This window comes from Ictidomys tridecemlineatus, chromosome 16 (assembly GCF_052094955.1).
Source record: "Ictidomys tridecemlineatus isolate mIctTri1 chromosome 16, mIctTri1.hap1, whole genome shotgun sequence".
NCBI classification, from domain to species: Eukaryota; Metazoa; Chordata; class Mammalia; order Rodentia; family Sciuridae; genus Ictidomys; species Ictidomys tridecemlineatus.
In genome coordinates, this window is record NC_135492.1 from 49,330,051 (window position 1) to 49,355,520 (window position 25,470).

At 42.1% G+C, this 25,470-nt stretch overlaps 1 protein-coding gene across 5 annotated transcripts in view; it reads right to left on the bottom strand.

Annotated features, from left to right (window-relative positions):
* Positions 1 to 25,470, bottom strand: part of Chl1 (cell adhesion molecule L1 like) — a 595,242-nt gene that overhangs the window by 165,383 nt on the left and 404,389 nt on the right. The gene's annotated exons all lie outside the window — the stretch shown is intronic.

Here is a 25,470-nt window from a genome sequence, read left to right on the forward strand (position 1 = left end):
AAAGAACACACTTTACCCAGGGCTTTTTGTTCTTCCCTGTTCTAACTGCTTTTAAAATAATAACTCATTTAATAATTGCAAGCACCACCTGATGTAGGTCCTAATCTTTATGGCTTTAACAATAATAATAGTTACTGTGCAAAACTGAGTACATTCTGAATAGTAATAGGGAACAGCACCCACACAAAGTTATTTTAGCCCCTGTATGTCAACACTTACAGCACATTTACCTTCCAATATTAACTCCGTAATGCAGATCTGCACTCCTAGAACACTTCAGAGTGTCGCTGACTGCAAAAGTGAAGAGCCATAAAAACCTTCACTAAAATGTTGCCTCATGGCAAGGGTATTTAAAATTTAAAGATAAATTTGGTGAGCCAGGCGGTGGACTGACATGGCGACCTTTACAATGTCCATATCTGAGCCTTGGAACATGGGAACAGTTTACCCTAATGTCAGGTGGGACTTTGCAGATGAGAGGAAGCAATTGAAGATGTTTAGGTGGGATAGAACCCTGGTTCCTATGGGCAGGACCATGTGATCTCGGGTCCTTGCAGGAGGAAAGCAGGAGGGTAAGCATCCCAGAAGGTGCTGCAGGCACAGAGCAGAGACAGAACAAGGAACAGGGAGATGCTTCACGGATGCTCTTGAAAAAGAATAAAAAGGAAAAAGTCAAGGATGGCAGGAGGCCCCTGGAAGGAAGAGGCAGATTCTCCTGGCGGTGGCTACAGGAACACAGCCCTGCTGACACCTGACTTTGGGATTTCCGCCCTCTAGAACTATAAGAGAATACATTTGTTCTTAAGCCACTAATTTTGTGAAAACTGTTGGTTGCGGCCATAGCAAACACACAGAGACTGTATAACAGGACTGTGGAGACAAAAACTTACAATTTAATTTTAAGAGCTACTTTCTGTACTTTTTTGCAGCAGCGGGAGGGGGGGTGGGTACTGGGAAATGAACCCAGGAGTGCTTTACCATGAAACAACACACCCATCCCTTTTTATTTATTTATTTATTTAATATTGAGACAGGGTCTCACTAAGTTGCTGGGGCCCTCTCTAAAACTGCTGAGGCCTGGCCTCCAACTTGCTATCCTCCTGCCTCAGCACACCCGCACCCCGCCCACGTTGCTGGGATGACAGGCACTGTTGGCACAAGTGGCTTTTATTCCTTTTGAGCTCATAAAAATATATGCTGCTTTTCTTATAATTGCTTTGCCAGAAGATGAAGTGATACTGTATTTATAAGTTAAATTTATGCTGCTTCTTACAGAAACCTGAGTCTTAAGGTGAGATTTATGTTGTGCATGCAGTCGTATTCTGACTAAGTGTATAAAATGCTTTCATAAATTAGGTCAATAAGTATTAAGGAACCATGGATTAATATCTTGTACCGGTTAGGGATAGCATCAATATTCTGATTAGCTTAATATTAAATAAATGGTTTAAATTTCTTTGCCATGTTGGGCTCATCTATATTCCCAGGGTTAAGGGCGCTATGAACTGCCAAGAACACTGGCAGGCTGACCTGAGGCACCAGGTGCTATGAACGTGTAAATCCTTGTGTAAATGTGAAGGGAAGGAGGGCTATTCTTGAGGAATCCCTCTACTCCTAAAGGGAAAAATTTAAATTGATCTGACTTTTGGTCTAGGCTTTGACAACAGCCATGATATTAAACATGGAAAGTATGAAGTTCTCTTATATCTCAGCCAGTGAGTCTTGACGGACAAGTAGGGTGGGTTACCCAGAAACACTCATTCCACCTGGTGATCTGGAGCTGAAACCAAAAGCATCCATCAATCTTCTGTGATACCACTTCCACTAGTAGGAGCTTAAAAGAACATAATTAGCACAATCACGAATTTGCAATGATTTTCAGGTGCTTTTCTTTCATACAGAAATGTAAGTGTAGCCGGGTGCTATGACACATGCCTGTAATCTCAGTGGCTCAGGAGGCTGAGGCAGGAGGAGCATAAGTTTGAGGCCAGCCTCAGCAACTTAGCAAGACCCTGTCTCAAAATAAAAAAAAATAAAAATGGCTGGAAGTGTGGTTCAATGGTTAAATGCCCCTGGGTGCAATCTGAAATACAAAAAAAAGAAAAAAAAGTAAGAATAAAAGAAACCTAAATGCAGCCAGGATAATTTAAAAATACCAATGCAAGTGCCATCTAGAATTACTAAATATTAACATTTTTCCATATGTTTGTTTCTGAGATCACCTTGTAACTTAATAAAACACAAGGAAATAATTTAAAGCCCCTTAAAATTCCTCTTTCCTGCTTTCCCTCTACTTCCTAAAAGAACCAATATAATTCACTTTGTTTGTAACTAACACATATTGTTATTCTTTAACAAAGGCAACATAAAGCCATATGACCTTTTTTTAGTCACATAATTGGCATCACACAGAAGGTATCCATCTGAGACCTGCTTTTTCCACATAAACCGCTGTTTCTGGAACCGGTATTTAGACGTAATTTATTCAATGGTTCTACAGAAGGCAACTTGTATATTTCATATATTCACATATATTTTAAGTTACAGGCTGATATGCATTTTATAGATTTCAAACTATCCATCCCTTTATTTACGACATTCAGATTGTTTTTGATTTTGCATTTGCAAACAGTTGCATGGGAGAAGACCAAGTTGTGTCTCTCTCCTTAAGCACATATTTGAGCGGCGCTCCAGTGTCATCAAGCAATGGCTGGAGAATCAAAGGGCACAAACATCTACCACTTTAGTGGCTGCTCTGAAACTCTTCTTCCCAGAGGGTAAGTGGCATCTGTCACTCACACCAGCAGAGAATGCTTGATCCCGCTTCTGACACCTTCACAACACTGTACTACATGCTTTCTTTGTGGCAGTCGAATAAATGATAAATGGTTTCTTATTATGTTTTTTTTCTCTTTTTTTTTTGGTACTAGGAATTGAACTCAAGGGCACTTGACCACTGAGCCCCAGCCCCAGCCCTATTTTGTGTTTTATTTAGAGACAGGGTCTCACTGAGTTGCTCAGCACCTCGCCTTTGCTGAGGCTGACTTTGAACTCTGGATCCTCCTGCCTCAGCCTCCTACACTGCTGGGATGACAGGCATGCTCCACCATGCATGGCTCTTATTATGCTTTTTAAAATCAGACTATTGGGACATAACTTCTATGCCTCACACTCAATTTTCAAACGGACCACTGAATGCTTGTGTCTCATCTCACCCACCGATCCTTGAAAATCAATGATTTTCTTTCTGTTCCTTCAATTTTACCTTTCTCAGAATACCACATAAATGAAATCACACAGTATATAAACGACTTTCACTGAGCATGATGCTTTGGTTTGTGATTTATACTGTTGCACCTATTAGTAATCCATTCCTTTTGACTTCTTAGGAGCATTCTAGGGCTTGGATAAACCACAATTTGTCTCCCTGTGATTCTATTTGGAATTCCCTAATAACTCATGAAGTTAAATATCCTAACATCTACTGTTGGCCACTAGCATGTGTTTTCTCTCAAATGTGTTCTAACCCGTTGCCCATTTTTCCATATGATTTTCATTTTTTCTTATCAACTTGAAAAGTTACTCAAATAATCATTTTGTTCTTTGGGGTCCTTTTCTGCACAACCAGTAGCAACATTTCACATCGAGTTGAAAGTGAACCTTCAAAGCTTCCATCTTGATTTTCCCAGAATGCAATTTATAGCGTTTGATATCACTACCATCTATGCCAGACTCAGGGCAAGAGTTTGCCTAAAGTCAACCTCATTTCTTTTCTGTACAGTGACTCTCTGAACGATTGGATGTTTCCTTCCTTGGAGAGGGGGAGGTGGGATAATACCTTCCCTACGGAGCTGGGGAAAGTTAAACGTGATGCATGCATTCATAGCAAGGAGAAAGGTCATCTAAAATCCATTTTATACAATCATGCCATTGCCATCCGCACTCGTCATGCTTAGGATCAATAATTGAATGGAAATGTCTCTCATTTTCTGCATCAAACCTACAACTGCTGGAAGAATGAAGGAGCACGTTCTCTCAGGGCAGGGAGGAGACAGGGATTCCTTCTGAAGGAGAGCACCTGCAACCAGCAGGGGTTCATCAATGCCACCAGCCCAGTCCCCAGGACCCTTGGGGGGTCTCTGTGCACCTCACTACTAGCCAGCCTGGATACAGGTGTCTTAAACCTGGTGATTACAGAGCTCTTTCTTCTGCCCTCTTCCTACGGGGGCTACCTGTGCATGGGGGCTGTGGGTTGTAACTTCCAACAACCCCCAAGTAAGTGCACCTATATCACTGTCACAGAAGCATGATGAGTGAAATAGTCACTGCCTTGCTTGCAAAATCTCTTTATCACACTCTAGTTCGAATCTAAGCCCTTCTCGTCTGTCTCCCCTGTGGAATACCAAGGGCTCTTTTTCTGTCCCGTAGCCATCAACTCTTCACAAAAGAGCCCTGTGATGTGACCTCTTTGTTTGCGTGTGTGTGTGTGTGTGTGTGTGTGTGTGTGTGTTAATGAGCAGAAATCACACTGACTTGCTTACTTGCTTAGATCCCTTTGAAATTCCTATAGTGAACTTAAATCCGGGACCCACAGGGCCTTCTGGGCTCTTTCCTGGTGCCAGTAACCCTCTCCCACGCTCACTGCAGGGCAGGTTCCAGCCTTCTGTCCTCTCCCAGGCCAAGCCAAATCCCTCCCTGCTCAAGGCCTCTTTCCCGCCTGCCTCCCCTGCTCTCCTGGCTCCTTTCCGGATTCTCTCTTTCCTGTTCTGGCCCCGCTTGAAAGGCACCTTCTCAGAGCATCCTTTCTCCATTGTCTCCTCCTGCCTCTCTGTGTCACCACCCTTTGTCTCCTTCCTGTAATGACTTCACGGGTTTACTTATTTATTGGCTCATATTCTTGGTAATGGCAACTCTGGGAGGGCGAAAGGAATCTGTCTCCACGACAAAGCTTCACTCCATGCCTGGGATGTGTGGTCACAGCTCCCTGAGTACTGGATGGACGGATGAAGGAATGTGTGTTGGACTCCCAGGCAGGCAGATGCTTGCCGTGGAGACGTTAATTCTTTACCCCTGTTTTTTTTTTTTTACCTGGGAGCATAGTGACAGAAAAATAGGTACACTTTTTTTTTTTTCCCCTGACATTATACTTTCTCAGCATGCATCTGTTCAAACCAAATTATTCAGGAGTTGCACAAAAGGTAACACCTTCCCTAGTGCGCACAGGACTGAGGGAGAAGAGAAAAAAAAATCAGACTACTAAAACTTCCTTCGTCTGCAGACTCTGAAAAGGCTCATCAGCACAAGCAGCTTGTAGCAGATGGAGCGCAAAAGGTTGCTGAAATGGCACACAACTAATTCCAGGTGATTTAATATCTTACGCCTTCCTACTGAAAATATTGACAAAGAAGAAGAAACTGATTTGCAGTCTTTCTGCTCTGTTGAACTTCATATCAGGTTTTTTTTTTTTTTTGTGGGGATACTGGGGATTGAACTCAGGGGCACTGAACCACTCAGCCACATCCCCAGCTCTATTTTGTATTTTATTTAGAGACAGGGTCTCACTGACTTGCGTAGCGTCTTGCTTTTGCTGAGGTTGGCTTTGAACTCCCGGTCCTCCTGCCTCAGCCTCCCAAGCTGCAGGGATTACAGGCATGAGCCATAGCACCTGGCTCATGTCACCTTTTGAGCCTCTACCAAGGTATTTCTATAAATCAACATTGCTTAAGAAAGACTGGGTGTGGCACCCAGAAACCACTGTCAAATTAGGAAAATGCTAGTTCTTGGGGTGCAAATGATCATGGTTACCCATTCTCCCCTCCCCCCCCCAAAAAAAGTCAGGATTCATCTGGGTCCATGATATCTAACACCTATGAAGAAACAAGTCTAAGCATTAAAATGGTCTTGGGTTTGCTATAAGTTTATCAGCAGCCAAGTGACATCTAGTGCTTGGTCAGTCTTTGAGAAGACCAGGTACAACACCCTCTGCCAAGGCCACACCTCACTGCAGCCATATCTAAGGACAGAGGAGTTTGTGAATGTTACAGACAGACTTGGTCTGAAGTCGACCCTCCCAGGGTTCACAGGCTTCTCATTCACACATTGAGACATCCTGGTACCATGCCTAAGAATTAACTCACATAAGCTTTATGAAAGAGAACATTCATTTCCGTTCTTTTCTGGACCACATCAAAGAAGGCACACAAAAGTGAAGAGATTTCTTTCCATGGTCATGCAGGAAGGTCAATTGTGGAACCACAGTATAGCAAAAAGGGAAAAAAAAAGTAGCATTTATATTTATCATGTCAAACAGATGATTCACTCTTTTTTTTTTTTTTTTTTTTGGTACCAGGGATTGATCAGGGGCACTTGCTTGACCACTGAGCCACATCCCCAGCCCTTTTTGGTATTTTATTTAGAGTCAGGGTCTCACTGAGTTGCTTAGGGCTGGCTTGGAACTAGCAATCCTCCTGCCTCAGCCTCCAGAGTCCCTGGAATTACAGGCATACGTCACAGCAAGTAGCTAAGATAATTCACTCTTAATGGGCAAAAACTTAACTATTAGTCAGATTATTTTCCTCATAATATAAGAATTTATATTTATACATTCAGGACATCATAATTTCAGTACTGCTTAGTTTCATCTCTCTGAATTACAGTGGTACTTGAAACATATCATTTTTTGTTTACCTTTTTTTTGCCATATTTTGGCAACTAGATCTCAGATCCTGTATTCTTACATTTAAAATATCTCCATGGATGTGTAGCCTCACTTCTATTCAGCCTTACTTCTATTCTATTATATCGATTATTGAAGGTTTAGATCAGTGAAAACATTGAAAAATTCAAAAATCATAAAATGGCAAACTCAGAAGTCAACGTCATCCTTGAATCCTTTAAGAGACAGCAACATTCCTTTTGTTCAAAAGCTGAAAAGCTTTTGAGGGAGATGCCTTAATGCACAGAATCATTGTATAATTAATCACCTAGCATGTGGTCAAGAAAGAGATGTCACTTGGGATACTAATAAACATACAGCAAATTCATGACAATTTTAAGAGATTTTCACTTTGTTGATGAAGGCTTTATGATATAGCATGGCCTAAGAGACATAATTCAACACAAGTGCTCTAATGTGGATTTTCAACAACAACAACAAAAGGCAGCTATATGTGTGTGCATGAACATTCCCTGCACTATGTGTTTAAATTCTCAATTTTTTAGTTTCTAAATTCCGCCTTGTTACTGTTTTCTTATTAGCTGCGCATAATTAATCTTTGCAAGGAGTCAATCCAATAGGGGTAGTTAGAATATTTCCCTGTGGCTACTACTTTTAAAACTCCAATAACACAAGTACTTCTTCTAGTAAACTTTGAATAAGTTACATTTTCTGTATTTCTAGGTATAAATGAGAAAGCGACAGCACTCTTAGAAAGGGATATGTCATTTAATGAGCTGTCCGAAGTTAAGAAACCCATTCCTAATCGACGCTGATATTCATGTTTGTAACTGTTTAAAAGAAGCCAATGGCTTATAGTTTTAAATTGTATTAAAATGCAATGTCTAAAAAGACTCTAGCTCATTACTAATCAATTCCCAAATTATTAATCATTAGAAAACGATTCCAATATCAATAAGGAAATAATAACGTAGCACATACCATCCAAACCTCTCAGAAAATGGTGCAAAATAATGTCGCTTGGAAAGGGTAGAAAGAGGGTACAGATATAAAGGAGAGTTAGTGAACCTTGACATTTCATACCGAGACCCTAATAACTGAGGTCCTTGGTATTATTATTATTTTGCATTGCACATGTGAAATACATATGAAGAATAACCACAGAAATCGCCTTTTCCAGCTCTGAGAACCAGGCCCCAGAGGAAACTAGATAGCATAGAGTTAGCTGGACCTCCTAATGCAGAGGTGAACTTTCCCCAGCTAAAAATAATAAAGCAGGTGCTGCATTTTGTGCCATGAGCAGCTGACTCTTTGGTCATCTTAGAATTGGGAAGCATCTAAGTCATCATGGGAGCCAAACATCTCTAAGATGTGTAGAGATAGACACCCCAACCTCTCCTCCACCAACCAAGCAAGTATGAAGAAGGCCCTCAGACAGATGCCCTGAAGGGACCCATCTCCCACCTCCTTCCACCTACATCCTGCTTTCTCCACCTGACTCTAAATGAAAGAGAGGGCTTTAAACCAGGCTTTGTGGTGCACACCTGTCATCCCAGTGACTCAGAAGTCTGAGGCAGGACCATCACAAGTTCAAAGCCAGCCTCAGCAAAAGCAAGGCACCGAACAACTCCGTGAGACCCTGTCTCTAAAAATAAAATACAAAATAGGGCTGGGGAGGTGGCTCAGTGGTTGAGTGCCCCTGAGTTCAATCCCTGGCACAAAGAGAGAGTGAAGGGGAGGGGGGCTCTTGATTGAATGATCTTTAAACCACATTTCATCACATCAGGTTTTCTCAAATAGCACCAGATCACACTGGGATAAATACTGCTGAAAATTAAGTGTTCACTAAATAGGGCTTGGACATTTCTTTTGCTTCAGGGAGAGGGTCAATACCATGGAATTCCTCTTTTGCCTTGCAAACATTCCTTTGCCCCTCATCACTTTTAACAGTGGACTCCTCTTTGACAGACAGAACCTTTCTCTAGTCCGACCACCATAACATTTCAGCTAGACCTCCCTATGGTATTTGTCACCCCCTGTTTTGGGTTATATCGGAGTTCATTTCCCAGCTCTTTCATTACGCTGGAGATGCATAACATTTGGGGTGCTGAACCCAGAAAATGCATAAATGTTCATACTGGTGATATTTTTCTGAACATATATTAAGCACTGACTTTTAGTATCTTCAGGCCAACTGAGTTCAACTCCCCTTGAAGTTCATCTACTCAGCCCAGTGATTTTCATACAGCAGGAACATCACAGGTTTTCATTTAATGATTCAATATAGAGGGGTAAAGGCAGGAAAATGGGGTGCAGAGCGGAGTGCTGAATTTTTCTTTCTTTCTTTTTTTTTTTTTTTTGGTACCAGGGATTGAACCCAGGGGTGCTTAATCACTGAGCCACATCCCCAGCCCATATTTTCTTATATTCTATTTAGAAGCTGGGTCTCACTGAGTTGCTTGGGGGTCTCAATAATATACTAAGGCTGGTTTTGAACTTGAAATCCTCCTGCCTCAGCCTCCTGAGCCGCTGGAATTACATGCATGTGCCACTGCACCTGGCTTAATGAATTTTTCTTGGAAGTGATTTGCCCTCCTTCCAGGTCGCATCTCTGTGAGCGGGACCAGCTGCCCTGAAATGACCTCAGGATGGGCTCTGGGCAGGACGCAGGTGAACCAGGCGACTGGAATTCCCTGTGAAATCTCTCTCCATCCTCTGATGAGAGAGAATACTGAAATTCTCAGGCAGATGCTGATACATCAATACCAGCACTTCAACTCTACCAACGTCCTCACTTTGTAAAGACAGAGTAGGGCTCAGGGCTCACATCTACAGCAGGGAAGTGTTCCTAGCTAGAAGTTAATGACCCCGGGCCTCTTTTACCATCTGAATGTTTACAATACCTTTCCATCCTTTACCTCTGACACTGCCGCTCCATTTACAGTAATAACATGAAGCTTCCATTTTTAAGTCAATGAGTTTTCTGCTTAACAAGCCAGTTAAAAATCCAAGTGAATGATCGCAGGTGTCGCCAAGAGTTGGCACCGGTGGCAAAGACGCACAATAGAGGAGAATGCGGGCCTAGAGGACCACAGATTCTTGCAATTTGGGGAGAAAGGAAATCTGCATGAGAGGACAGAAGCAGGGGGCTGGGTAACAGAGAGTCTCTAAGGGTCCAGGGGGCAGAGAGGAGAGAATAATGAAGTGCGAGTCCCGCTGAATGTGGAAGCCAAGCGTGACAGCGACTTGGCCCGCAGAGCCGCAGAGAGCTAGGCAGAGACTCTGAGGAAATCAGTGACATCCCGGCCAAAGTGACAAGCGAGAAAGGGGATTGGAACAGTGACATTCAGGCCTTGGTGGAGAAGACAGGCTATAAAAAGCAGAAATCCGGTGAGGGTTGCCGTGGTGCCGTGATTTGAAGACTGAAAACAAGGAATTTTCCAGAATGGCGGGTGAAGAAATGAATCTCAGTGTGATCCAGGAGAAAGCTGAAGTAGGTTTTGTGGCGCTTTAAAAGTCACGAAGGGACAGAGAGGACAGACATCCGGCAAATTGCTAAAAGCCAGACCACACAAAAGGCAATGTCTGCTAAAGTAAAAACACACTCTCCTTTTTATCAAAGGAAAACTATGGAGAAATTGAGGTTGCTTCTAATCCAGGAGCCCTGTGTTAGACAGGGTCCTCTAGAGGGACAGAATCAACAGGAGGTATGATTATAGAAAGGGGACTTATTAGGTTGGCTTAGGCCACCAGAAGCTGGAGAGTCCCCAGTGGCCGTCTACAGGCTGCAGAGCTGGAGGAACCAGCAGCTGCGCAGTCCAAGAGGCTGAAGCCCCAGAACCAGAGGGGTCAGTGGTGCTACCCTAGTCTGAGACCAAAGGCTTCTGGAGAATCACTGGCAGAGTCCACTTTGGAAGAGTGAAGAAGTGAGAGTCTGATATCCTCAGGGGATTGCAGCAGCAATCAAGATCCCCTTCAAGAAGAATGCAGCCTGCATCTGGTGCTGCTTCCTTATTCTTTCAATTTTTATTCCATCCAAACCTCCCATCGATTGGATGGTGCTGCCCATACTTAGGGAGGGTCTTCATTCCAGTTGGCTATCCCACATGCCAATCATTCCTAGACACACCCTCACTGATGCACCCAGAAGCCTCTTCATCCTGGGTATCTCTTAATGCAATCAAGTCGACAATTCAAATTAGCCATTACAAGCCCCGCCCATTCTGTTCAGTGGAAAGTCTCTGGCTTTATTTCCACTCCACTTCCTACCCCATGCCCTTCACAGGTCATTCTTGTCACCCACCTCTGCCATTTCTTGCATTTCTTTTTTTTCTGAAATTGAAGAAAGCAGAGTGTAACATTTATTGGACTTGAGACTGTATCATCTAAAAATGAAACCTGTTCAGAAAAGTTGCATTTCCTGAATAAGGCAACCTTCTATCAGGTGCTGGAAGATTTATCATTAAAATAACTTCTGACATAGCACAATTCACAATAGCTAAACTGTGGAACCAACCTAGATGCCCTTCAGTGGATGAATGGATATAAAAAAAAAAAAGTGGCATATCTACACAATGGAATATTACTCAGCCATAAAAGAGAATAAAATCATGGCATTTGTTTGCAGGTAAATGGATGGAGTTAGAGAAGATAGTGCTAAGTGAAATTAGCCAATCCCCCCCAAAAAAAATGCTGAATGTTTTTTCTGATATAAGGAGGCTGACTCATAGTGGGGTAGGGAAAGGGAGCATGGGAGGAATAGACAAACTCTAGATAAGACAGAGGGCTTGGGGTTATAAATGATGGTGGAATGTGATGATCATTATTTTCCAAAGTACAGGTTTGAGGAAACGAATTGGTGTGAATATACTTTGTATATAACCAGAGATATGAAAAATTGTGCTCTATATATGTAATAAGAATTGTAGTTCATTCTGCTGTCATATATAAATAAAAAATAAAAAAGACAAAAATAGTAAAATTTAAAAACTCTGACAAAAAAAAATTTAAATCAGATAACCTGGGTTCCAGCTCTGCTGTTATATCTATGAGTTGTATTAGTTGTATTAACACCATGGAAACTTCTGAGCAGGACTGAGGCTACCTTGCTTAAATAGCTAGCTGTTACAGACATCTCATTCAATGATGTTCACAGGTGGTCGCTTTCATTCCAAAGCAATCTATAGATTTATCCATACAGAATTAAATTCACTGTCACGTGGCATTTTAGGGTTACATATATTGCATTCGACTCTTGAAGTAGGGTTTTTAATATGGAAAAAATATTGCCACCTTCTGTAAGTGCTTCTGGCACCACTGCAGGGGGCCATCTGTGTGTGTTCATCGGGAGGTGGGATAAAGTTTCAGAGACGTAGGGAAATGATAGCTTTCGCAGGGCTTATAAGCACTGTGAGAAAGAGGATGCCCTAGAAGAATGTGGATGGCAAGATTTGAGAAACAGAGAATCAGGGGCAATGGGAGGACAGGTGTCAGGAAGGCCAGCAGCTCATCTGTCATCCAGGAACAGTTGGAGAGGAAGGGTCCAGGAAAGCTCCCTGCTCTGTACTCTGGACATGCTTCTTTTCTACACTCTCCAACACAACAGGGAGATGGGAGGATAATGTGGCACTCACCACCCGCTATCCCCTCTCCACTACAGGATGCTTCAAGAGCTCAGGTGGAGGGCAGTGCAGCTCAGGGCGATGTCCTCACCCAGGGCAAAACCTGCTTCCTTTTTCATTTGTGGCCATGGTGGATGAAGAGCAGGGAATGCAGACACTGTGACCTTCCCTCCTCAATCCTGCTTCCCCAAGCCATCTAAGCAGTTACTCCCTTGGTCCCCACGTGTGGGCTTTAGCATGGGTGGCCCCTCTGACCCTGCAGAGGTCTTGCTAGCTCGCAGGAGCCCAAGCCCCTTCCAAGCTATGGATATACCCAAAGGGGTCAGAGCAAATAGCACCAGACCTGCCCCTCCAACTAAGAACCATGTCTAGAGCATTCCCAGCCAAGGCAAGGCCTCTCTCTTCTCCCCTCACCTCTAGTATCTCTTTCTGGACAAAATCATGGGCACCTCATGGGGGCTGGTGGTGTAGCTCAGTGGTAAAGTGCATGCTTCCATGGGTTCAATCCTTAGCAACACGCACCCCCAAAAAAATAAAAAATAAAATAAAACAAGAGCACCTAAGGCTGCCCAATTCAAAGTTCACTCTCCTTTCACTCTTCCTTTTCAAGGTCAAATAAGCATAAGATATTTAGAAAGTGAGGGATTAAAGTCAGCAAAAGAGGGCTTTTCTAGCAGTGTCTTTTTGTTTTCCTTTGTACTCAATCATTCAGTAAATATTGATCACAGAGGGTGTATGAGTTAGCATTTTGTTGCTATAACAAAACACCTGAGACAATCAACTTAAAAAAGATGAAGTTTATTTTGGCTCATGACTTCAGTGGCTCCAGTTCATGACTGGCTCTGTCATGGCTTCGGGCCTCTGTGGAGGCAGCATGTCATGGTAAAAGCATGAGGCAAAACTTCTCCTGGCCAGGAAGGAAAAAAAGAGAGAAAGAAGAGGGGCAGGGGGTTCTAGCATCCTCCTTCAAAGGCACAATCTCAGAGACTTAATGTTCTCCCCCAAGGTCTCTCTTTCTAAGGCCCCTCTTTATACCTCCCAATAGTGCCACCCCCTGGACACACGGCCCTCTGGGGGACACTTATTCGAACCGTAGCAGGGAGTTGATACTTCTGTCCATTTACCCCTCCCTCTTTCCTTGTCTTTCTACCCCATCTACACGAGTCCTCCAGCAGGGTGGCAGCTGAGTGCCCCCCTTTCATGTGAGCTTCCCCAGGACTAGGCTTTAAGACGACAGTCAAACTTCCAGGTTTGGTTCTTGGGGTCAAGAGTCATCAAGCAGAGTTCAGCAATCTCACCAGGAAGACCAGTGAGAACCTTAGGTTACTTGGAAAGAAGGGTCCCTCAGGGCTCTGCCTTTGGTCCCGCAGTGCCAGAGGTGAAGCCAGCGTGGGGCCACCAGCCATCGTCTGATCAAACCCTAGGACTCTCACTCTTATCAGGTGGGACAGAAGAAGTCACCCAGTGGAGCCCTGTCTGAACTCCTGACCCACAGAGTCATCATTCTCCACAAAGCAGTGTTGTTTGGAGCCACTGTTGAGCCCGTGGGTTAGTTTGTGGATGTATCCATGGATAAATGGAACCAGATCCCTTTGCATTTTACATAAACTGTCACAAGGTCACATTTCAGAATCATTTCTTATCATTTGCCCTCTTAGCGACACATAAGTTTTCAGGTATTTTTTTCTTCGCAGTAACAAGTGGCTGGTTTAATTCCTTACCGATAACCCCAAGGATCACACATGCAAAATATGTATCTACTGGACCTATGAAGGGTTTTAAGCCACCTGGTGAATTCCCCAAACAAAATTCAATGAAACGAATGATGAAGATAGGCTGAGCTCACCTTTGAAAGTTAACACATGGGTGCAGTACTGACAGAGCCCCAAGTGACAGTAATAAAAAGTCCTCCTTCTGGGATACCTCCACTGGGAAGTCCCAAAACTCTATTGTAAATGGCAGCACCTGCCTTGGCTCGTTATTAATGTGTTGATTCTAAAATCTTAGAAAGGTTCTGCTGCAGTCCGGCTGCAGCAAAATAACCTGGGGTTGACGAGCAACTTGCGTACATTGATACAGCAGGAGAGGGAGCCGTTTATTGCAGGACAGGAGGGGTATATATACATTCCACACAGCTTATCTTAATTAGCATAAACTAGATACAGCAGTCAACCAATAAGGAATCTCCACACTTACTGGCTCGATGGCGTTAATTCACAAACCACTCCCTCTGGCAAGATGCCAGGCGCCATCCTGACTTGTTTACAGACCCTAATAAGGTTCAGTGCTTTGTTGGTGATTTGCATCTAACCTAGTTCAACCACAGGATCCCTAGGCAAGTGGGTTTTCCACACAATTTTTAGATAAATGATCTCTACTCCTGGAATATCTAGTGGTATACCAAATTTTCTTTTACTTCAAACAATTTTATCATTTGTACATGATTCGGGGCCACTCATAAAGTCTTTCCAATTTCTGAGTTGTCTTCTCCTTGTCTTTTTAATCCCTCCTCTCTGATGAGAACACGTTGGCGGTGACTTCTTTGGCCTGTGAAGGAATCAGTAATAAGTCCTCTCCTCGGCTCTCACCTCCAGCTCTGTCTTCCACGAAAATAAAAGACAATTGTGTTTGTGAGCATGTTTCTAAGTGAAGATTAAGCAGGGACTGACCAAGCAAGATGTTTCCATAACTGAAATGCTTGTGCTTCGGTGAATTTGTGCAGAGATCCAGGTGGCAACGAGGCCTCTTTGCTTCAAATTCTAGACGCTTGCTGAGGATTTAACCTGGGGACCGGTCATTACTGTAGTCACTGATTTATCTCATCTTTTCTATATTTTTTTGCTGCAGTAAAATAGCTTCCAAGGAACACGAACATTATTTTGGCAACATGTGTGAAATATTCACAGGACCCTGTATCATCCTGTATTTGAGGGCGTCTACCTGGATCAAAATAAATTAACATCGGAGGGATTGACACTATATGTTAATTACTATCATTTGCTAATACCAAATCGGTCTATGTAATTCAAGCCTCCAATTTTAATTTCTTTAATATTTTGGTAGACTGGAGTTAGATATATAATTTTTTCAGTTTTCTCCTCTGGTTTTACAAGTGAGTAGTGAATGGCGTACATCCATTCCTTACCCCAGAACAAATCCATATACAACCACCCAAATGAATCCATTTCATTCCTGCTTCCACCATCAAATAACCAAAAAGATAATGCGATGCCACCTTCAAAGATTATACACTATAATGAAACCTGGTTGAATAAAGCTAGTAGACCATTCCATTCAGAAACCTCAGAGTCGGAAGTACAGCCAAACTAGTCTGCCCTTGCAGATAGCACCTAGCTCCCTTCAGAGACAATCAAGAGACCCAGCTCACACTTTGAATGCACTTGGAAGGGATACCACCCACCTTTCTGCCTGTCCCCACCAGCTCTGATTTTTGGAGGGACCACGGAAGTGAAGTGCATGCTTAATTGAGGCAGTAAATACCAGGCTGTAGCAGGTTGTTTTACTGTTAAATACAGTAATGGGTTTTTAATGGCTGCTGTCCAACATTACACTAGAGAAAAATGGTTTATTAGTAATAATAATAGCTGGCACCTTTATCTTCAGAGCACTTTACAAATATTAGCTCATTAATCCTGCCGCTGCCACCGGTAAGGCCGTTACCACCAATGTTCCCGTCCTCGGTTTACAGCCAGAGAAACAGGAAAATAGGAGGGAGTTTTTTTTCAGCAGGTTTTGTGTGCAGGGGTCAATTTCCAATTTAAACAACTCATATCAATTTTTGTACAAAAATAAATGGGCACTCGCTCTGATGAGAGCCAGCCCTCTTTTTGAGGGGACAGTGGTTAAGGTCAGACCCAATTTATTTGAATTTGTGCTCCCAGAAGCACACACAAGTTACACCTAAATTGCTCGGGGCTGGTCCCTTCATATCACTCCAAGCAAATCAATTGGGCTCAGAATCTATTCAGACCAAATCAATTACATGCAGAAACTGGTATGCATAGAAAAGACAAGACAGTGGAGACCCTCTGAAATCCAGCTCCCCTGAGAATTTCCAGGGGGTGTGCCACAGAGTGAAATGGAATCAAGGTCAAATTTAAATGCTTTTATTTGGTTTTCTATTTTTATCCATTAACTCAGATCTTTACTGAAAATAGTATGTCTTTTTTATGAGTGAACAATAACAAATAACTCCAAATAGTCCATTATCCTTGCAGCTGCAGGCTATACATGCTAAAATTATTATTTTCATGCGTCTGTTTGACTATTCTTGTGGCCAATGCTTCAGATTCATACCACTGGGCAATGCGTTCAATATTCTTTACATCTTTTAGGGATTTTTCATCTAATGAATGAATTCTCTATTGTCTCCAGAAGCACTTACAGAACAAGTTTAGAAAGTCCTTCACAACACACACACACACACACACAAAATATATGTGCATTTGTGAAGTCAAGAGCTCTCTACTCCAGAAAAGCAGATAGGGATCAAACAAAAGCCCTATCTTCAAACTCCCCCAAATACAATCCAAGAAAATGGCATCTCCTATCTCGTCCAAGAAGGAAGCAAACATGTCGCTGTGTACGATACAAAAAAGAGCCTTTTGGAGTCACTCAGAGGTTGGGAATGCTTATTATGCATATTTAACAACATATTAATTTTTGTTTCCAGGCTAAAAAAATCAAAATCCACTCAAAACTCCCAAATACATTGACCATACCTGGAAAAGAATTGTACTTCCTCGTAAGCCTCATGATAAAGAAAGGGTCATCATCATGGTCCTGTCATTTTCAAGAAGAGCAGTGCTGGGATATGGCATCTGCCAACGCCAACTATTTCTGTGTTCACCCCGGGTAGCAGATACTCCCTTTTTGTAGAAATGCCAACCATGTAATTCAATTGGTTACATATAAATTGCAGATGTGAGGGGACTCTATGCATATTGATATTATAGAGCATCAGAAACATTTCTGCCAAGAAAAAAGGAATGGTAATGATGTCAAGCAAAAAGCTCCGGAGAAGAAAAAGGTTGATTTTTACATATACTGGTGCCCAGGGCCTGGAATGAGAACATTCAGAGCAACAGATGCTCAGATGACAAGATTTCGGGGAGGACACAAATGTCCCCCTCTGCCAATGTGTCTCCCACATGAGAAACACTTAGCTATTAATCCATCGCTTTGAAGACATTAAAACCTCATTTCAAATGTCACAATTCCTAAGATAGAATTAAAGTATCATGCAATGCCTTCAAAGGACTCCCTGATATCTACTTTCCTCGTGTTTACCTAGGATAAGTGCACACAGGACAGCTAAGTGTGCACGGACTCCAGGCAAGAGAGCTAGCCCATGGAGAAGATGGTAGTTGGAACATTGATAGGCATTGCACGTTTCAAAAATGAATGCCCAACAAAGGAACTAAACAGACACTTTAGTGAAGAAGAAATATGATTGGTCAATAAATATATGAAGAAATGTTCAACATCTCTAGCAACTAGAGAAACACAAATTGAAACTACACTGATATTTCATCTCACTCCAGTCAGAATTGCAATTATCAAGAATACAAGTAGCAATAAACGTTGGTGAGGCTGTGGGGGGAAAAGGCACACTCATATACTCATATATTGCTGGTGGGAATGCAAATTGATGCAAGCACTCTGGAGAGCAGTATGGAGATTCCTCAGAAAAATTGGAATAGAAACACCCTTTGACCCAGTTGTCCCACTCCTCAGTTTATACCCCAAAACTTAAAAAAAAAAACAAAAACAGCATACTACAGTTATACAGCCACACCAATGTTCGTAGTAGCTCAATTTACAATAGCTAAACTGTGGAACCAGCCTATGTGGCCCTGGACACATAAATGGATAAAGAAAATGTGTATATATATACAATGTCATAAAGAGAAAGAAATTATGGCATTCTCTGGTAAATGGATGGAACTGGAGACTATCGTGTTAAGTGAAATAAGCCAGTCCCAAAAAAGGCCAAATGTCCTCTCCAACAAGCAGAAGCTTACACACAATAAGGCAGAGGCAAGGCAGGGGGATAAGAATGGATGTTCATTGGATTAGACAAAGGGGAATGAAGGGAAGGAAGGGAGGAAGGGAATAGGAAAGAAAGTAGAGTGGATCAGACATCACTTTCCTATGTGCATATATGAACACACAACCGTGTAACTCCAGATCAAGAATGGGAAGTTATCCAGGCACCGTGGCGCATGCCTAGGATCCCAGCTGCTCCGGAGGCTGAGGCAGGAGGATCATGAGTTCAAAGCCAGCTTCAGCAACTTAGCAAGGCTCTAAGCAACTCAGGGAGGCCCTGTTTCTAAATAAAATAACAACATAGGGCTGGGGATGTGGCTCAGTGGTCGGGTGACCCTGAGTTCAATCCCCAGTACCATAAGAAAGACTGACAATGGGAAGCTACACTTCATGGATGCATGATATGTCAAAATACATTCTACTGTCATGCATGACTAAAAAGAATAAAAAATCAGAAAGAAAGAAATGAACACCTAAGAGAGAGGAGAAAGGATGTTGAATGAGTATGACCGACTCAAAGCTGGCTCAGAGTGGCAGTGACAGCCAGGACTGGGACTGGTTCTGAGCCTGAGCCCCACCTCTGTCACTCACAAGCCATGCTGTGTAAGCCTGGACAAGGGCCCTTGCACATAGGCACCTCCCACCTTAAAATGGACATGTTGATGAGGGTACCTTCTCCCAGTCGCTGATATGGAGATTGCAAAGCAGCTGGTCACACTTGAAAAATGAGAAACGGTGGCTTTTGAAAACATCCACCTTCACAGTGTTAGTCCCATCACTAGCCCAAAGTAGTTATTTAATGAAAACCTGAAGGACTGGTCCTTTTCAATGTCTCATAGAACCCATACGCACCAAAACAAACAAACAAACAAACAAATAAATAGTGTCATAGCAATAAAGATGCTTTGTTAAAAAGCAGAAAAATGACTGCTGACATTCTCAATATTCCCTAGACTCATTACAGCCCTTGGTTTTATACAGAGCAACCCTGGATTTTCTTTAAAAAATAGCTAAAAAAAAAAAAAAAAAAGATTCAATGTCAGATACCTGAGCAGTAATTCTGCTCCTCACTACTGCGTGGCCAGGGGTCTGACCTTGGGTCAGTTTCTCCATCTATAAAATGGGCTAGCAAGCCTTTCGCTCACCACACTGCTGTAAAAGTCAATTGGGATGATGTGAGGCAGTTCTCTGGAAAGCATCAAGTGCTTGAATCATGCTAAGCGTTACTCTGGGTTTCATCAGAAATATGGTGGAATGTGATGGACATCATCATCCAAAGTACAGGTATGAAGACACGAATTGACGTGAATGTACTTTATATACAACCAGAGATATGAAAAATTGTGCTGCGTAGGTGTAATAAGAATTGTAATGCATTCTGCTGTCATTTCTTTTTTTTTTAATCAACTAAAAATAAAAGAAATATCCATGGGTAATAGAAATGCAGCCTCCAGTGTTAGAGTCTTCGAAAATATTTATCTTCTCCCAAACCTTTTTTTTTCACACGAAATGATTTATTTCTTTTGAATGCATCAATATGTAAGACATCCTACAATGAGATGATACCTTATCTCTTTACATTCTACAGCAAAGGTCTTCCACACAATGACAAACTGTATTCACAATCAACCCTAATAGCATCAGATCATCGGAAACTGCCACTCCTGTCCTATGATGTGAGGGAATATACCCCCTTGCCCATGGAAACACACATTCCTCACTTCAGTATTCTAAAAGGGCTTCCCTGACCTATTTTCTCATCCTTTTCACTTGCACAAATATGTTAAAGAAGAGGAATTCCCCTCCCCCCAGAGATCCAAATACACAGGTCACTGTGACATTCCCCTGCCAGGCTGTCATCTGAGCGTTCCCTTCCCAGGCAAGACACCTGCGATCCCTTGCATGAGAATCACTGGCCCCTTACAGAGAAAGGTTTTTGTGAGGGAGGAATGTCTGCTCCAAATGCAAACCTGTTACCATAGAAGCTGCCTTTTTCCAGGCTTCTCTGGTGAATTGCCTCTCATCTTGGAATGCATTGCAAAGGGATGGGCAATCTGCTTTGAAAATTGGGGGGGGGGCTACAGCTAAAACCCACCTCTGTTCATGAGCATACCCACTTCAGGGGGGACAACAATAGGGAAGCAGGAAGGAAGGACAAAGCAAAGGGTGGGGGGGTCAAGAAGACCCTGAATGGAAACATAGTGACTCTCTCTTTTGCACGGTTTTGGGTAACGCGAGCTCTCCCCTTCCTTACTTCCATTCCATATTGGAAGCCTTTGTGGTGTGCAGGGTCTGCTTCCTGAAACTTCCAGATTCCACGCTACTGGGCTCAGGGAGAACTGACCTTGTGGACCACTGCAGCCACATTCCCTCGCCCACTGACAGGCTGTCTAAGCCATCCTGAAGGAGAAGCAGCTGTCCTGGGGCAGGAAGGTGGCTTTGTCCGGTGATCAGGCGGGAGCACTGCTCCTCTTTCAAAAGCCACGGGCCCTGCCTGGCAGCCCTTCCCCAGAGCAGCAGCTCTCTCCTCCCCTTCCCACTGTCCGTAGGATGAAGGGTGGGGAGGAGGCTCCAGGGCTGTCTTCACAATCCATGTTGGTTTGCCTTGCTCAAAAAGAAGTGGCTCCCCTCTTAAAACTCCCTGAAACTGACCTGTTGCACAATGACCTGTGCACCAGGAAGGATGAAAGAGAAGGCACCCGAAGGCAAGGTTTGACCCAGAGAGGATGCACACTGTGAGTTCTTCCAGGCCACCAAAGGGACATGCCACTCACTTCTGACCAATGGCTCACTCCACCGGGACACTCTCAGGTGGAGCTGCAGACGTTTGGGGGCTCAGGTTGAAAAACTTTACGCATTTCATTAAGATAAGCCGGAAATGTGGCTTATCAGGATCTCCTGTTTTTTACACATTGGCCAAAATTTTTTCTCAAACATTCTTTGCATCGACCAAGTATATAATCAATTTGAGCTCAGTCCAAGGGACATAGGTTTGGATCACAGTTCCTTTCCTTCAAGAAAAAGAAAGAAAAAAAAGGTGTTTCTTTACCCTACACCAATATAACAAAAACAAAGACATTGAAATTCTCACCTATGCACCTTTTGCTTACACAATGAACTCCAAAACAACTCAACTCTCCCTCCCTTATTGGAAATCTCTGGGTAAAACAGAAACATTCAGGAGTCCAGCGTTATAGGAATGTGGGTAGCTGGGCCTGTTCTAAAATGAATCTAGGGAAATTATTCAATTTCAACATGGCTTACACATTACACATCTGCAAAATCAGTTTAATGTCTTTTTTTTTCCTACCATCTTCACAGAGATGTCTGGTTGGAAAAATGAAACTACACACAGGAAATGAAAGAACTTTTGAGATCATCAGAGAATAAAGTACTACTTAAGCCAAAAAAAAAAAAGTTGAGAACCTCAGAGGTTTTCCTATAGTTTTCTTTTCCAGCCATATTCCAGGTAACCATGAGTTAATGCCTTAGGCCCACAGGATCTCTTGGAAGAGACACCCAAATAGGAAGCAGGTCTTGTCCTTCTTAGCTGGATGGTAAAAGTCGCAATAAAAGCTTTAAAAGTCCAGATGCCTCTAAATGAACTGGTCTGGGTTGCTAAAGCTCTCTAGGTGAATTAAGTTTCAGACAAGCTCCAGAATTCCTGCTCACACAATCTTTATGACATGTGAAACAATCAGTATTCATCTATGCACATTAGCAGGAAGCAACAGTATTCCATTTGGTGATAGGGTTGATCACAACTCCTATTTATTTATGCACACATAGTGATACACAAGCACACTCCATGCACTGGGAAGGTAGGAAAAGGTAATTGCGATTATAATAAAAATCCAGAATTTACTGAGCACTTAGTAAGTGCTACTAAGCTGTCTGCACAGATTGCCCCATACAATGCTCATGAGAACAACACATGAGCTAGGTATGGATGCTATTCCTGTTTCCATGAAAGAAATCAGTCTGAGGTCAACATGACAGTCATGGCCACATATCTACAAGTCCACACACATGGGCACTGAGTCTTGGAAGCCTAACTATACGGTCAGTGCATTTAACCACCATACCAGTGGCTTCCCACTGTGCCAGACACTGTAAGGGTTTATGAGACCCATAAAATAGAACAATGTGTGCCCTCCGAGAGTTTATGATCTGAGAACAAAATTGTGTTGCACACTAAAATTCATAGACTGTACAGGAAAGTGGTCTGACTGCCATCCCTGGAGTTAAGGCAGAGCTCTGGGGAATGTCTACTTCTGCAATGACAGAGCAAATAACATGCACCCAAACATCACTAGGGATAATGTGGTAAGACCACCAGGAGAAGACACTCTGCTCAAAGCACAGAGGATACATACATACATTTACCAAACTCAGTGTTTATTATTGCTGTCATTATCTGGCAACATCATTTGAACTGAATATTCACGTGCACCCCGAATTTACCAAAGTGTGGCAAACTATGAGTGTGAACCCATCTCCCCTTGGACTCTAGCTTTGATTCTTACTGAAATTATTTTTATAAACACAGGCAAACGCTCCTAATAGACTCTCAAAGAGATATCCAAGTTATATTCTCCGGGGCAGGAATGGATTACACGAAAACAAAATTGACACTGTTTACAGAAAATTTTTCAAGATGAATACAGAATATGCCTCTTTGTATTTTTATTATCTAAACACAATGAGAAGGTAAGAAGGCTCATTTTTTAATCCACAATACATAAAATCTCAATTAGTTATGGTCTATTTGTGCACTGACTAAAAACATTCGTTAACAAAACAGAATTTTCTAGTTTACTGGATAAATACACCAGAAGAAATTGCAGAATAATGTTGGGTTGCCTGGCAACCGGTGCTCTACTCTCTTGTTTGTGATCAATCTCCCTCATTCATCAGGCTTCCCAAACCAGTGCTGGAGAATTCCAACCAAGTTGTTTCTTGGGAAAATCATAGTGACTTTCGGTAACACAATAACACTTTTATTCTCAGAAGATAAACTTAGATGTCCCTTGGATCAAGGGAATGTGTTAATTCATTATTCTCTACATGGTGCTAATGAGAAGGCTATAATTGACTAACTGCACTATTGCAACACACATAAAATAAACTGCAGTAATTAGTAATGTTTAAGGTGTTAACCATCCTCCAAAATTAGGAAATAACAGAATCCTTCCTCCAATAAAGACATACAGAAAGGAGAAAGCACCCTATCTAATTAAATTGAGAATTGTTTCCCATCCCTCCCAAGGGGGAGGGGAGAGAGACACGTGATCACCAAAATGTGAGAGATTTCACTTTAATAATAGAGAAAAATGGCCCAACGCCAAACCTACTTGTAGGTAGACATAAAAACGCTGCTAAATAATGTAATCGTTTCTTTCAAAGAATGCTTAGCACAATATTTTTCCAGGAATGAATAGAAAGAATATCATGCTTTCACTCATTAGCTGTGTTAACTTAGCATATTGTATGTAAATCACCATAATAATTGCGTTCTGTTCAGAGTGAATTAGTTAGAATGAAGCTGTAATCAAAATGTTCATAATTGAAAATATAGTATTCTCAGACTTGCTCTGAAAAAAAGAAAACAATGAACACTGATTGAATCAGATAATACAGTTCATCACTGAGAACAGCCTTGGTGTAGAGAGAAGTTGATCCTCTTTATTATACCTCTGTATGCTAATTAGCTCCCCAAATTCACAGCTCAACACCTTCCTCTGGGTCCTGTTTGTCCAATGCTGCCCTTTGTCTTTGGCCTCACTTAAGATTTCCAAGTGCACTACTGCTTGGGTTTTTTTTTTAAGAAAAATACAAAATGGTGAAAAGCTAAATTTTTGTTTCTAAAATATACTAGACTTTATTGCACTGTTGGCTGTCATAAATCAAAGGGCAAAATAATTTCCAATAAATGGAACATTTAATGCCAAAGCTCCTGGGAAGCAATATGTAAATGATCACATGAATCTCAGACAAGCTGTCACACTAATTCCTCAAGGTACCTTTTAAAGATGACAGATTCACTGTGAAGATGGGCGTGTAGCCGAAGTCAAACTTGAAGCAATCCTCTACTATCTGAATAGGAACTCACCATATCTCCTGACAATCATCCCTTCGAATCTGATGGCATTACTTTTCCTTATTACTTAATTCTCCTAGTTAAAAACTACTAGAATTGGCTGGGTGTGGTGGCACATGCCTGTAATACCCTCAGCTCGGGAGGCTGAGGCAGGAGGATTGCAAGTTCTAGGTCAGCCTCAGCAACTTAGCAGAGCCCTAAGCAACTCAGTGAGACCCTGTCTCAATAAATAAATAAATAAATATTTTTTTTTAAAAAAGGGCTGGGGATGTAGGTCAGTGGTAAAGTGTCTCTGGGTTAACCTCCAGAAACCTCTCCACCTTCAAAAAAAAAAAAAAAAACACAAAAACCTCTATTAGAATTGTACATCAGTCTTGAAAATTTCCCTTATTTAATTCTGCATAAAAGAGATTCAACAAAGCAATTTTAGGTCAAATAATGTCCTATCTTCAAAGACTTCAGAAGTAACTGTAAAATTTTTTTCTATCCAGTAAATATTCTTTCTAAGTGAGGTCTCTTTCACGGAGGTTACTTGGTGATGGTTAATTAACTATCTGGCTTAATGGCTTCAAGCCTAACACCACCAGCCTATATTTTAGTAAGCAAATGTTCTCTTTTTAAAAATTCATTTAAAACCAGTTCATTTTTTTTAAACTTAAATGTAATAAGTATATCATTTGTAGTATCAGTTCCCATCAGATGTGCAAACAGTTTGTCACCAGGTAAGATGGTACGTCTCTGTGAGCATGAGATGGCTTTAGGAAGGGTCCCTGCATCTAGATGCAACAGAGAGCAACCTGGGAAATACATATTAATCATCATGGTCCTGCGCTTCTGCATTGAAGTCCTTACAAACCTACCCTGAAAGAGACTTTAATGAACTGCCATAGTCAATATTCACACCTGCCTGGTAATAGCTATTTGTCTCCATTTATTCGATGACAATATTCAGGAGCCTGCACAGAATGGTCATCCTCCACACCCTGCCAATTACTGCAGGAATA